We start from the raw sequence: 15,975 nt of genomic DNA, 5'->3' as shown, positions 1-15,975 counted from the left end.
TGATATGATGTGTATGCAAAATACAACTTTTCTAGACTATATTCACGTTCCATTGTAGCAATGGCAAGTGTAGTGGTGAAGTCAACACCAACCCCATTGGTCTTAAGGGGATTTAAAAACTATTGATTTGTAACTAGGTGTTTTGAGCCAAACAGAAATAACATTTTTGGAAGCATGCCACACATTTGAGAAGTACATATTATCCAATATAGAAATTTCAAGGGGATTACTCTGTCAAGAAACTAGCCAAATTTGGCAAGAGTTTGAAAGGTGTGTGGAGCACTTATATCCATAAAATGATGAGGCAATTTTCTTGAGTGAAACTTTGGGAGAAGGCATGACCCCTTACTTAGGATGGGCTGGCTGTCTTAAGTGTTGATAACCATGGAGCCAAATATGTTGTGAAAAGAATAACTGAATATGATGGAAGTGCAGCATAGAGGAGCTCACTTATGGAAGTAAACAGTCTGAAAATTCCAAATTGTGAAGAGTGTCACAGAGCATCATTGACTAGGAGGAGCTTCCTGGTAACATAATTGATGAGAACAGGGCAAATATAATCTGAAGTAAGTCATACTATTAGAAACTGAATAGACCATAGTTCACAGTGATATTTAAAATTCAGTATTTGTCAAACTGATTGTAACTGAGTTATGACTGAAACATAGACTTGATAGACCCCAAATTTAATGAACAGTACATTTTAATAACTATTTTTTTCTATTAGAAGTATATACTATGAATGAGACACCATTAATATATTGTGTGTATTATTTGGTGTGCAAAATATTACCTTATTAACACATCTGGTATTTGGTATATAAAAGATTTTTTGGTTGTTTGAAAGATACTGAGTAGAAAAATATATATTCCAATAAGAAATCACAGAATGTTATTTGGGAAAAATTTTAAACCTCAATTAAAGTAGGTTCCATTGAAACTGATTTGACTGAAGAGGAAATAAATTCAGTTTCATAATAACTAGATATACACTGAGTGGCCAGATTATTATGATCTCTGAACACATAATAATCTGGCCACTCAGTGTATATCCTATATAATAAAAGGCTAATATGCAAATTGTCCCCTCGACCAGGAGTTCGACCAGCAGGCAGGCCAGCCAACCACCCATGTCCCCTCCCCCTGGCTAAGCTGGTCGGACCCCACCCATGCATGAATTCATGCACGGGGCCTCTAATACACACACACACACACACACACACACACACACACACACACACACACATATATACACAATATACACACACTGTATTTTCCGGCGTATAAGACGATTGGGCGTATAAGATTTTCCTGGGTTAAAAAGTCGTCTTATATGCCGGAAAATACGGTAGTCCAATATATCTAATCCATTATATATAATCCCATCAATATAGTCCAATATACCATATTTTCCGGCGTATAAAACGACTTTTTAACCCAGGAAAATCTTATATGCCCAGTCGTCTTATACGCCAGAAAATACGGTATATACTGAGTGGCCAGATTATTATGCATTCAGAGATCATAATAATCTGGCCACTCAGTGTATATCTTTCATACCGATTTTTAAAAAGCACAATTAATAATTAATTAAGGGGTAAAAAGTAAATCAAATTGGTTAAAAATATTAAAACATGAAAAAATGTGATCAAGACTAACATATCTAGTTAATCATCTAACACTCATATATAAATGAATACATTTTACATATCTTATTGGCTATAGAAAATTAATCTTCCTTTTTGTTTGCAATATTAAAAATATATCTTTCAGAAAGGATGGAAAAGGGTGTTAAAATATGACTTTGTTCAGAATTCAAGGATGAACTATTGTTAAACAGTGGGTCTGAATTCATATTCCATACCCAGGGACAGTTAAGAATGTGACCCTGGATTTACCTTCTTGTAACTCTGCCCACTGGAACATGTTAAAGATGTATCAAGCATATTGTAGGTGGTTACCAGAATTGTTAATTGTTAAACTCCATGGGTAAGTTGCTGCTACCCTGAGAATAATGCAACTTGGCACATATGGCTAGGAGGACTTCCTGGGAAAGCAGTATAAAAGTTAGGCGAGGAATGAAAGTGGTTGTTTCCCTGAAGGGCTGTGTCTGTGCCCTCTGCACTTCTTTTGCATTCAAACATGCCCTGTGTAGTAGAGACCCCAGAGAGCCTTGGTTATTTTGAAACCCATGAATGCAAATGCTATCTTATGGTGTGACGGTGATGTATTGCCTGCTCTCAAATGAAGAAGAAAGTACAGAAGGGCAAGTCAGACAGAAGTCACAGTGTTTTTGTAACCTAATTTCAAAGGTGACATCCCATAATTTTGCCATATTCTGTTATAAGTGAGTCATTAGATCTAGCCCACAATCAAGGAAAGAAAATTATCTAAGAGTATGAGTCCTGGGGGGTGAGGGGGTGGGGTGGGGGGCAATCACAGGGAGCCATATTAAAGGTTGCTTACCACACTTATGATAGAAAATATTCAAGCAACAAATTAACATTTGTCTGGAAGGGAGTTCATATGACTTCCACGTTATTTTTACCTCTATATTTCTATAATTTTGTAATTTAATGATAGAATAAAGAAATTATAGAAACATTTTGAATACATTTGGAAAAATTGAATGGATTTTTATAGGTTATTTTTCTTTTAATAATAAAGTTGACTCAGAAGATAAAAATTCAAAATACTTGGTCAAAATTCTATTTTTGTATTTTTAAAGTATTTAACCTTCTATATCTATTATAAATGAAATTTAAAAGGCTCTCTATTTAAATAGATTTTTAAGTATTTTCAGTATTGTCAACATATTTGCTCAAATATCTATTTGCTTGATAGGTTTTTCTTTTCCCAAACATGGCAAATATTTTTTCCTTAATTGATTTTATAATGGTAGGATTATTAAATATTTTCAATTACAAAACGTTTTATGTTTATTTTTAGCTATCTGCAGTTTACAAATTCTGAATTAAAGCCCTGATATTCCAGCTTATTTCTTAAATCATTTTCACACCAATTTATACTTACTCAAAATAAACATTTTTTACAATATCCATTCTTTCTGTATTCAATATAGTACTCTTATTGCTTAACCTAAGATATTTTAAATTAAATCTTTCTCATTTAAATATTACATCTGTCTCCTTCTTTTCCTCCATTAACCCTCTCTAGCCCATCCTATCTCCTGCCCCAGGCCTTCACCACCCTATTGTCTGTGTCCATAGGTTATGCATATATGCATACAAGTTCTTTGGTTGATCACTTCCCACCCACCTACCCACCCACCTCCACCTTTCCTCTGGGAGGGTCTAAGATAATTTTTAAAGAAATGAAGGAATCATTTCTTAACTCTAATCAATTTTTTTTTAAATTCCAGATGTCTCCAAACTGAAAATTTAACTTCTTTTTATTCTAATACACAAAATTAGGTCGTAGTAGTAATGCAAACACATAGGAACATTTTTTTCCTTTTAAATATATGGAAAACTGATTGAAATATATATGAGATTTCAATACCTGTGATTATTTTGAAACTCTATGAAAATTTCCAAAGAAATATATATATTACATATATATGTAATAAATATATATATTATATATATATATATATATATATATATATATATGTAATACTCTAAATATTCTGAGTGACCTTATAATATTAAAGTAAATAACATTATTTCACCTCTATTGCTCTAACAATATGATCAGGTGAAAGTGAAAGTTACGGTGTCCATACTATTTCCTTCTAAATGTTAATATTTTCTGATATTTAAATATATATATATATATATATATATATATATATATATATATATATATATATATATATGCTTTTCTAAGCCTTTTCAGTACAAAGTAAGCATCTGTGTGATTCCTTGCTGGGTTAAAAGGTTGCATAGATTACTAGATCAAGCTACATTTTACATCCAAATTAATGTCACAACTGTAAGGAATTGGGATGCTCAGCCATTGTCAAATAATGTAGGGCCAAGGTTGCCAAATTAGTTAGTATTAGCATATAGACCTTTTGGCAGAAAAGGAAAGCTCTTTACTTGGAGACGGGGCATTCTGCAGAGTTTGTCAACTAGAATCTGACACTCATCTCATTATCTCATTTGTCTTATTTAGGCTAAATTGGCAGTTATGTCTTCATAACAAATGTTTGTTTTTACAAATGAGGAATGAAGCAGCATCTTGGAAGAACAACACTAAAACAGCTTCGATGCAAATTTTAAAGCTATTTCTGGGGCTAGATCATTGATTTATCACACTAAATTTTTTTTTATTTACCCCTTGACTTTGTTTTATATTTTAAACTTATAGTAATTAGAATACTTGACACAGAAATTAGAGTTCCCTAAGTTTTTTTTAACAAAAATACATTGAGCATTGAGAATGTGAAAGATTTATTTATTTATTTTTAAAATAGATTTTTATTGATTTCAGAGAGGAAGGGAGAAGGAGAGAGAGATAGAAACATCAATGATGAGAGAGAATCATTGATTGGCTGCCTTCTGCATGCCCCCTACTAGGGATTGAGCCCACAAACCCAGGCATGTGCCCTTGATTGGAATTGAACTTGGGACCCTTCAGTCCATAGGCCGATGCTCTATCCATTGAGTCAAACCAGATAGGGCTGAAAGATTTATTTTTGATACTGGATAAGTTAAAGAATAAGAAATTACTTTCAATTTTGATTATTTTAGTATTTTAAGTTAAACTTTCTTTACATGATCCTGTTTGGCCAAATCATATACCTTATGCAACTATATGTGGTTTTGTGTGCACATATAAATATGTACACACAAAAGCACACAAGCACACAAACATTTATATATACATGCATATATAAAGGCATACTCGTGATTTTACTATAACATGATTTGTTCTGATTAAAATGTAAGATGGCTTATATTATCTTATGAACAAGGGATTTTAGAAAATCCTATCTAATAAAAGAGTAATATGCAGATTGATCATCACTGCAACACACAATATAGCTGCCCCCATGTGGTCAAAGATCCTGCCCCCATGTGGACACAAGATGGCCACCACAAGATGGCCAGCAGGAGAGGGCAGTTGGGAGGCACCCGGCCTATAAGGGAGGGCAGTTGAGAGGGACCAAGCCTGCAAGGGAGGGCAGTTGGAGGTGATCAACCCTGCAGGAGAGGGCAGTTAGGGGTGACCAGGCCGGCAGAGGAGGGAAGTTGGGCACAAACAGGCTGGCAGCAGAGTGGTTAGGGGGTGATCAGGCTGGCAGACAGAAGTGGTTAGGGTCAATCAGGAAGGCAGACAGGCAAGCAGTTGGGAGCCAGCAGTTCTGAATTGTGAGAGGGATGTCCGACTGCCCCTTTTGGATCCGACTGCCCACTGGGATCGGGCCTAAAGGGGCAGTCAGACATCCCTTGAGGGGTCCCATATTGGAGAGGGTACAGGCTGGGCTGAGGGACAACCCCCCTCCGTGCACGAATTTTGTGCACCGGGCCTCTAGTTAAGTAATAAAAGGATACTATTTCCTTTGTGTGGGGACATATAAACACACACTTACATGAGCACACTTACATACAGCCTCAGATTAGTATGGTACATGCGTAGATATGAAAGTAATGTGTTAACAACATGTATGTGAACTGTTTAAAACTTTTGATAAGACTAGTTCTGCAAGGGTAAACTATATGTTATTAAAATGATGTCATAGCCTTGCTGGCATGGCTCAGTGGCTGATGGTTGATTTATGAACCAGAAGGTCATGGTTTGATTCCGAGGCAGGGCACATGCCTGGGTTGTGGGCTCTATCCCCAGAGTGGAACGTGCAGGAGGCAGCTGATCAATGATTGTCTCTCATCATGATGATTCTCTCTCTCTCTCTCTCTCTCTCTCTCTCTCTCTCTCTCCCATCCTCTCTGAAATCAATAAAAATCTATTAAAAAAACAATTTCATATTGAATTCCTAGCACAAAATAATTAAAAAGATATTTAGGTTAATGTGTGTAGAAAACCAAATGCAGAAAAATAAAACAATAAATGCCACATCATATAATTTTTATAGAATTATTTAATTCTATAATCTTACATTAAGTCACATTATTGAAATTACAGCTTAAGATCTATCAGACAAATGCTGCCATGTTCTTTACCTCAAACTTTTATAAACTTCATAGATTATAGATCCTGAAAGAAATCTTTGCTCAAATTTATAGACAAATTGTGTGGACAAATTAAAATTACTTGTGAAAAAAAAATAATGAACAGCTTTTACTAAAATGAGTAGTAACAGAAAAAATACAAAACAGTTACTCTGTTTTTTATTTAAAATCTGGTTATTGATATATTGTATGGAAATTCACAATATACAGTTTGCTTTGATATACTAGAAGAATATTGCTCTTCTGTCACAGATATTAATTCATACTGGTTCTTCCTCAGGTTTATACTATATAAATATTAAAATTCCATTTGCTTCAATGTCAGTGACAAGAATAGCATATCACTTATGTATTATAGTAGAGACTCTATGTTGAAAATGCTAGTAAATTCAATACTGGCCTTTGTGATTATGAATGAAATATATTAAATCAATGATTTTTCTAAATTTCCCAGAAAATGAAATTCCAAACACACCATTTGTAATTATTATTACATTTGAAATTAAAATTGCATTTTTGCCAATTAATATAAAATTTATTTTTATTTTAAAAATACAATTTATTTAGATTTCACTTAAAAACAGAATGAGTAAATTTGTGGGGAGGGTGCATTTTGCTGTCAGTAAGGTCTGATCAAAAGATGTTGGTAAATATTGAATTAGGCAGAATATTTTTTTTATGGAATCTCTGACAGTGCTTTAAGGTATAATTGACAAATAAAAGTTGTAGACATTTAAAGTGTACAGCATGATAAATTGGTAGCATTTTCTATTTCTGACATGGCAAGATGCTCCAGGATCATTTTATGTTTTCCTTACCTACCCTAGGATCAGTCATTTATCTAAGCGTCAATTCATATCTTTTTAGCTTATTCATTTTGAAGGTAATTAAAAAAATACTAAATATGAAATATAAGAAAACCCATGGATATTTACTAATTAATGAATATGAAGTTGATTTTATTAATACGAGGTATGCTTTATACCACAGAAAAATAATGGAGGTACTTTGTTTATATATATTGAAAATAATATAAATGAATGAGAACACAAGTAATAAAGTTCATTTAATAAAGTTCAGCATTTTACTAGACATTTTTAGAATTAAAAATTGTATAGCATGCCCTAACCGGTTTTGCTCAGTGGATAGAGCGTCGGCCTGCAGACTGAAGGGTCCAGGTTTGATTCCGGTCAAGGGCATGTACCTTGGTTTTGGGCACATCCCCAGTGAGGAGTGTGAAGGAGGCAGCTGATCTATGTTTCTCTCTCGTTGATGTTTCTAACTCTCTATCCCTCTCCCTTTCTCTCTGTAAAAAATCAAAAAAATATATATTTTTAAAAAAGAAATTGTATAGCAAATTATTTTTTGAAGAATAGGAATAATACTAATAATTAGCATTTAGGTTTGAGAAAGGAATTTACAGGGTGGGGCAAAAGTAGGTTTACTACTACAGTTGTGAGTATGTGAAGTGAAACACAGATTCTTGTATTATTATTTATTAATTTTTATAGTGTTTTTCATATTAACAACTGTAACCTTTCTTTACCCTACCCTGTATAGCTTTTTTTTCTTTATCAACACTATGCCTAGCATTGTGCTACAGAATATTGCCATCCTAATTGTTTAATTTAAAGGCTACTTTGAACTCTTTTTAACTTCAAAAGACCAAGGAGAAAACTGTATCCTGAAAGCATGTAGTATATTACTTCAAAAAGGATAACTATCAATAATTATTAAATTTATACTGACAAACTTTCAATAAGTAGTAATTACTACAATAAGACATAGGACATGAAAATGAATTGCTATAACCTTTTTTGTAAGCTCTAATTATTTAAAATAACTCTGAAATACAATTAAATTACCATCTGACAAAAAATTCATTTTTAAACTACTAAATTAATATTTATAAAAACTAAGGCATAGTTATTTTAATATGAACCAATAATTACAGAATATCTAAAATTGCTAGACAACATAAAAATAATATTTCTTAAAGAGTGGCAGTATATACCATAGATAAATGGGGTTTCTTTGAGGTCAAAACAAATTGGTAAGAAAAAGCTAAGGTAATAAGTGATTGCTAGAGCTGTGGTATGTCTGGAATCTGTATACTTCTGAGATGGTCTATAGGGAGTCTATGAACCTCTACTGTTCAGGGTGTGGAACTATATAGGAATCCACCACATATAGAGTTAGGAACGGATAAAGACCTATTCTATAAGAAAAATAGTTAACTGAAAAATAACATTGAAGACAGTAAGTAAGAAAAATGTATTTCTCTCATTCCAGGCTCTAGGTGGAAATAAAGTAGAAATTACTTTCTAGGAGATTTTATGGCGACTGGCTAGGTATGAGAATTAAATTTGTACTATTTGTCTGTTAAAAAAAATACAAAGAAAACCAATTTAAAGTAGGCTGGATTTGTATTTCCTTCAGGTCTCAAGCAGAAAAGGAAAATCATCCACTGTAGGGAATTGATCCTGGGACCAGGTATACTAGATACCACAGAGAGAAAAAAAAAAAAAAATAGGAGAAGAACCCAAATTTAACTACATTAAATATTATAAGAAACATGACTCTATGAATGATATTCATCAGGAAACTTAAAGACTAGATACATAAAAATTATACATTAGAATTAATGCGCATTATGGTAGGCTGAATAATGGCCCCCAACTACTATTAAACCAATGGTTAATAATGTGAATTTTTTTCAATAGATGGAGTTATACATATGTTTGACATACTTCATAAGTCAAATTTTCTGAAGATGTTAACATCATAGATATTTTTATGCATAAAAATGTTGAATTTCATGCCAAAAAAAGAAAGAGCACTTTCGGGAAGTTATAATTCATTATTTTGAAGAAAAATTTAAGTATACTTTGGGAAGTTTATGGTGAACATGCTCCATCTCAAGATACTTGTGAACGCTGCTTTAAACACTTTAAAAGTGATGATTGCAATGTGAAAGACAACGTCCAGGTCAACCGAAAAAGTTTGAAGACCAATAATTACAAGTATTATTGGATGCAGATGCGTGTCAAACTCAAAAACAACTTGCAGAAAGATTAAACATTGCTCAGCAAACAATTTCTGATCATTTACAAGCAATGGGAAAGATTTTAAAGGAAGGAAAATGGGTGCTATATCAGCTAAACTAAAGACAAATGGAAAACAGAAAAGTCATCAGTAAAATGTTGCTTCAACAGCATGAAAGAAAGTCTTTTTTGCATCGAATTGTGACTGGTGATGAAAAGTGGATTTATTTTGAGAGTCCCAAATGCACAAAATCATGGGTTGATCCAGGTCAACCATCAACATCTACTGCAAGGCCAAATAGCCTTGGAAAGAAGACAATGCTCTGCGTTTGGTGGCATCAGGAAGGTGTGGTATATTATGAGCTTCTAAAACCAGGTGAAACCATTAATACTGATTGCTAACAACAACAAATGATCAATTTGAATCACGCTTTGATGGTGAAACGACCAGAATGTGCCAGAAGACACGGCAAAGTAATTTTGCATCATAATGACATACCATCATGCACTTCAAAACCAGTTAAAGACACGTTAAAAGATATTGCCTGGGAAGTATTAATCCACCTGCTGTATTCACCAGAGCTTGCTCCTTCAGATTACCACTTATTTTGATCGATGGCACACACACTTCAAAATATACGAAGAAGTAGAAAATTGGGTCTCTGAATGGTCTGCCTCAAAACAAGAAAAGTTCTATTGGGATGGTATCCACAAATTACCTGAAAGATGGAGGAAATGTGCAGCTTGTGATGGACATTACTTTGAATAAAAGCACTTTTGATGTTTCTCTAGCAATTATTGATTTTTTAAAATTATAAAATCTGCATTATTAACCGGTTTAAAGTGCAGATTATTTGTTAACTGACTAATAACATGATTTACTGTTAACCCATTTAATAATACAGATTGACTCTTAACCAGTTAATAATACGGATTAACTTTTAACTGGTTAAACATGCGGATTTTGTAATCAAAGGAAACATGATAATTGCAAGAGAAATATCAAAAGTGCTTTATTCAAAGTAATTGAAACTTTGTAGCCTTGAGCAGAGGCAAGCTGCCTGCTCACTCCATGGCTGCAGCCATTTTTGTTGGGATTTATTTATCTTCTATAATTGAAACTTTGTAGCCTTGAGTGGAGGCCTGGGCCAGCCAGGGTGTGCAGAAAGCTTGGCTTCCTATACTGCTGGGGAAACCCAAGCCTCCAGCTCTCTCTGTGGCTGCAGCCATCTTGGTTGGGTTAATTTGCATATGCACTCCTGATTGGCTGGTGGGCGTGGCTTGTGGGTGTAGTGGAGGTACAGTCAATTTGCATATTACTCTTTTATTAGATAGGATAGGATAAGTATACTAAACTGAAAGCAATTTTTATGTATTGAGGCAAATATAAATTACACATGAGTAACAGGAAGGTAAAGTACATGAACTAAATGTAATCACATATATCATATGTAATATACTGTATATTTCACATGAATCAATATGTTATAATCTAGTATGTGCTTTCCAATAGAATTTACTGATGTGATATAAATGCTATGGTTTTTTTTCACAGTCCAATCAGGAAACTATTGGCCAGATGTTGATTTGAGTACTTGAAATATGGGGAATGAGACTATGCAAGTAAAATTTTAATTTTATACCAACATGTGGCTGTGTTGAACTGTGTAGACATTGAGGATGTAAATTTGGAGATACTAGATTTATAAATATCAAGAGAAATACTGGTTTTTATGATAAAATTTTAAATTAGTATTGTGTCCAATTGAATACATTTGGTACTTGTAGAGCATTTCAGAGTTTACAGACTGAAATGTTAAATAGAAATACACTTAGAAAATGAGTGTATGTCATTGATTTTAATATAACTGTACCAGGTTTTAAGAATACAGATATTTTAGGATCAATTACTATGCAATAATTTTCATCTTTCTTTTCATATGAAGAGGACATGAATTGCCATCTCTAGATAGTAAATAAGTAGACAATGAAAGTATACGATGTCCAGCAGACATTTATAGAGTATTTTGAAGTAAATATCCCGAAGGAATTCTTACCATTTGAAGCAACATTGATGGAACTGCAGAGCATTATGTTAAGTGAAATAAGCCAGTCAGTGAAAGAAAAATACCACATGATCTCACTTATTTATGGATAATAAAGAACTTTATATCCTGATGAATAAAAAGATAGATACAGAGGCAGAGAAGCATCGAATAGACTGTCAAATTATAGCGGGAAGGCTGGGGAGGGGCGGGGGAGGTAAGAGATCAACTGAAGGACTTGTATGCATGCATATAAGCATAACACAATGGACACAAGACACTGGGGGTGAGGTGAGGGCGTGTGTGGGGGGTAGGTAGAGGAGGCTGGGGGAAGGTCAATGGGGTAAAAAAGGAGACATATGTACTACTATTTGTAATACTTTAAACAAACAAACAAAAAAAGAAATAAATATCCCCAGAATAAGTAACTTCCCAAGATGAAGGAATTAACTTTTCTAGTTTAACATTATCCTGTTTTATGCTTGGTGGAAGTTATTTTGTAATGTTATACTTCTGCTATGAAATGTATTGTTAATTTTGCAAGACAAAGAGCAATTTACTCAGAGAGAAATTATATTCACTCTTATGAAAAAGAAACCTCAAATAGAATCAACTGGAGTGTTCAAAACTGGGTAGGACAACTTCAGGTTTAGAAAGAATGTTCAAATTCTTAACTGCTAACTTTTATTTTCTGATTTTAAAGTTCTTGCTCTGAGATCACTTTTTGAATCACAAATGAATGTTTTCCAACTGCATTGCAGGTCTCCTTTACAGGTTCAAGAAAACAAAAATGCTTCTTTAGCGTGTGGCTGAAGCTAAAGATTGAAATCACTAATTGAGCCATGTCTTGTATTTATGTTTCATCTATGTTTAGAAATTGAACAGGGATATCAAGTAATTTCACTTAGGCCATTGAAAAAGCTATTAGATATTATAATGTTTAGTCACTAGTAGTTTGGTTTGAATTTAATGCATCTTTGAGCTCGAAGTTAACATCTTTGTATCCTATCACTAATCTCCCGAGAAAGCCAGACCTGTTTATTTCCCCATTTTAGATTCAAAGGGGTCATTTGTTCCTGATTAAAGACAAACATTGATTCTTACATTTAAAAAAAAAAGTTTTCTAATGGCTGGTTCTTGGCTTTCCTACTGGGACATTTAAGTGTGAAAATATAGTTGGTCAAGCAGAAAGCCTCTTTATAGCACCAATTCTGCTCTAAGTGCAATCTTATGGTGTTGGCTTTTTTGAGAAAGAACTTCCCTTTCAACAGCACTGAAATTGCCCCTGGTATCAGAGAGATACTGAGATTTCCTTCCTTTTATTTCTTAGTCTCTGCAGGGTTCCAAAGTTTTTGCATTCTTTTTCTTTTCCTTGAAGCATTAAGGTGCTAATCACTAATGTGGCTTCCTGCTCTGTAATAAGAAATAATATGTTGCGGATGTCAGTAATCACTGAAAAAGTAGTTTAAAGAGGAATGCTGTGCTGTGCCTGGTCAGCAGTCAGCTCTATGATAGGCAGTCAGCCTCTGCAAGTCCCCAGGTCTCATTAAAGAAAATGTGTGGAAAAGTAGAGCTGACCCTGCTGGATGTACCCTCACTCTATTTTATCATAAGGGTTTACATGACTGCAGAACATGGCAGCGGAGTTATAAATAAACCAACAGCCTGTGATTCATGCTAAGGACAATAAAGCACCTGTACCAGACAGAGTCACTTTCTTGTTCTATTAAGTTATCATTCCAATTTTCTAAGTTTTCTGAGGTTCTTAAATATGATTTTTCCCTTCTCAGCCACAGAATTCCTTTTACCTTTATTTTCCTCTCTCAAATTGTCTCTCAAAAATGCTCATTCATAGAACTTACTCTGTCATGCCACATTTTAGAAGTACACCTTTATTCCTCACAGGTTTTCATCACTGTCCCCTATCATTTGTTTAGTTCATCTACTAATTCAGTCCACAAAAAAAAACCCAAAAACTTTGATGCCTGATATGTTCACTGTTCTGTGCCAAGCAACAAAAGTATTATGCATGAGTAACATCTTCTGAAAAAGGAATATCCACATAATTTACCTGGGAAAAGTGATCACTTGTAGGAAAACTATTGGCCACCCAATAGATTGAAATATACAATTTAGGTAGTTGCTTTAAATTCCCAGATAATTTAGAATGATCTATTAGACCTTTGAAGACTAGATTCTTCAAGCTTATTTTCAAACCTACTGGGTAGACTCACTGGTGGCAAATATGCTATAATAGTGAAGTTGAGAGATTCCAATTGATACCGAATTTTTGGACTGGAACCTGGATTCTTTGTCTGCCAGAATCAAAGAATGAGTCCACGGACAGAAAGTGGTATAGCAAAGGTGGAGATTTATTGAAGAACAAATATAGACTCCCACGTGGGGAGGGGGAAGAGTCCCACAGAATGGGCTCCCATGTAGGGAGGGGGAAAAGGGTCCCACTGGGTTCCTTTTCCCTATGGCTTATAAAGGCTGCAAATCCTGGTGCCTTGATATTCCCTCTGATTGGTCACTATTCACTTAGACTGGTTACTATAGTAACTCCTGGGCTCGAAAGTGGAACCTCACCCGGGACATCTGAGGTTCTTCTCCCCTCCTTCCTTCTGAATGAAGGGCTTCCTTCTCTTTATTTTGTAAATATAGACCTTTCTTGGCTACTTCCAGTTCCCTTGTCTTATGGAAATATACCTGTTGCTGCCTCCTTGTCTTATGGAGATGTAACTGCACCTGGCTTCCTTGTGTTATGGAAATGTACCTTCTCCCAGTCTATGGCCCTGTGTTTTTCCCATGGACCCAATTTTAAAAAATCCCTAAACCTGCCTATGTTCCCCCAACATTCCTGCTTCACAATAATCCCAGTTGAGTATCACTGCTCCAAGATCTTATAGAAATGGTATTTTTATAGAAATGTTTTATTTTATAGCAAACATGTAGAAACAAAATGTGATCAGATAAACAAGCACTAACATTAACTTATAGATATTGTCTTATAGGTATGTAATCACAAAAAGATCTGTATTTAATGAAATAAACCTGTTTGGATTGAATTGCCCCCAAATTCTGTTGAAGCCCTAACACCACTGGAACTATCTGCAGGTGTTGCATTGTACCCCGAATCTCACAAATGACGCCTCAAAAAGTCGAATTATGAAGTCATTTATTAAAGGCCGGCGGCATATGAGGGGCAAAAGCTCCAGATCTCGCAGCTCCGAAAAGCTCGACACATCTGGCTTATATGCAGAATATCACAAAGGTATTGATTACATCTTTGGGCTTGGAATGAGGAACCTGGTTTGCACAAAGCAGTTACAGAAGTGAAATTGAGCAAGTTAGTTACCTATAGTTTTGGGTCTATGGATCACTGAATCAACAGAAACACATTATCTGGAGCCACCAGGGCAATTTAGAATAATTGTGCTGTCCAGATTCTGGGACCACTGAGTCAACCAGATGCATTATCTGTAGCTACTGAGGCAATTTAGGGTAATTGAGCTGTCCTGGTTCCCAGAAGAATGTGTGTCGATAACCAGTGAGATCACAATCAATGGGATATTCAAACCACCATCAATGGAATATTCAATCGATTAGGATAGCATACATAAGTTCAGAAAATCAAAATAACTTTTCTTTTGTTTTAGCAAGCAAATAATTACAGAAGCCAAACAACAGGGTTAAAATATTAAACAACAATTTTTACCCTAGCATGGTTGCCACCATGCTTCAGAGGTAGGGCCTTTTAGGAGGTGATTGAGGTTACATAAGGTCATAAGGTTAGGGCCCTAGTCTGAAAAAACTCCTGTTTTTAAAAGTAGAGGAAAAGTACCAATGAGCTCACTCTTTGGCCAGACACACACAGAGGAAAATCCACGTGAGGTCACAATGAGAAAGCAATCCTCTGCAAAGGAGTAAGGATGGTCTCACCAGACACAAACCCTGTTGGCACCTTGATTTTTAATTTCCAGTCTCCCAAACTGTTAGAAAATAAATGACTGTTGTTTAAGCCAACTCATCTGTGGTATTCTCTTATGACAGCACAAGCAGTCTACTACAATAACTTAAGGCTGCTTAACCTGTGCTGGTGTTCAGAAGTGACAAGAAGAAACCAGGTGAGAGTAAAATGTGTCCTCTAAATTGAACACAGTAGGGCCAGAGTTAGTTACCCATTACAGCTATAATTGACCGGGGGTGGGGACGAAGGAAGGGCAGGGAAGAAAAAAGAAAAAGAAACATCTAAAGAAAGATGAGTCACATGTAAAATGGCAAGTTTGGGCATATAACACATTTTATAAGTCACATTATGTTAATAATAAAAAATCAAAATTATCATATTAACATTAATTATTTCACAAGCATTGATATCAGTCTCTGTGCTAATTCCTTGATGATTCTTTGAGGTTCTTTCTGAGTTGCTAACAAAACCGAAGAGAAATCTAACTGTGGTCATGGCATTCAAGGGAAGAATATATAGGCTGCAAGGTGCGTAGCACTATAATGACAGGCAGCAGTTGACTTCATGGCAATTAGTAGATTGGGTATTCACCTTCCAATAAGGAGATGAGACTTAAAAGAAACAACAATACCCAGAGGACAGCACAATCTATTGTGCAATATTTAATGACCCATTTATTTCTTGTATAGTTAAGTCTTATTATTTTGTAAAGAAAGAAGATAGAAAAATAATCTGCCCCATTTCATGGCAGAGAACAAAGA

The 15,975-nt window shown here is 34.7% G+C and overlaps 1 long non-coding RNA gene across 1 annotated transcript in view; it reads right to left on the bottom strand.

The window, feature by feature from the left end:
• The window catches only part of LOC129150043 (uncharacterized), a 64,784-nt gene that overhangs the window by 47,533 nt on the left and 1,276 nt on the right, over positions 1 to 15,975 (bottom strand). The window lies entirely within an intron of this gene.

This window comes from Eptesicus fuscus, chromosome 8 (genome assembly GCF_027574615.1).
Source record: "Eptesicus fuscus isolate TK198812 chromosome 8, DD_ASM_mEF_20220401, whole genome shotgun sequence".
Classification (NCBI taxonomy): Eukaryota; Metazoa; Chordata; class Mammalia; order Chiroptera; family Vespertilionidae; genus Eptesicus; species Eptesicus fuscus.
Note: the sequence above shows the minus strand (reverse complement) of the source record. Positions and strands in the feature narration are given on the sequence as shown.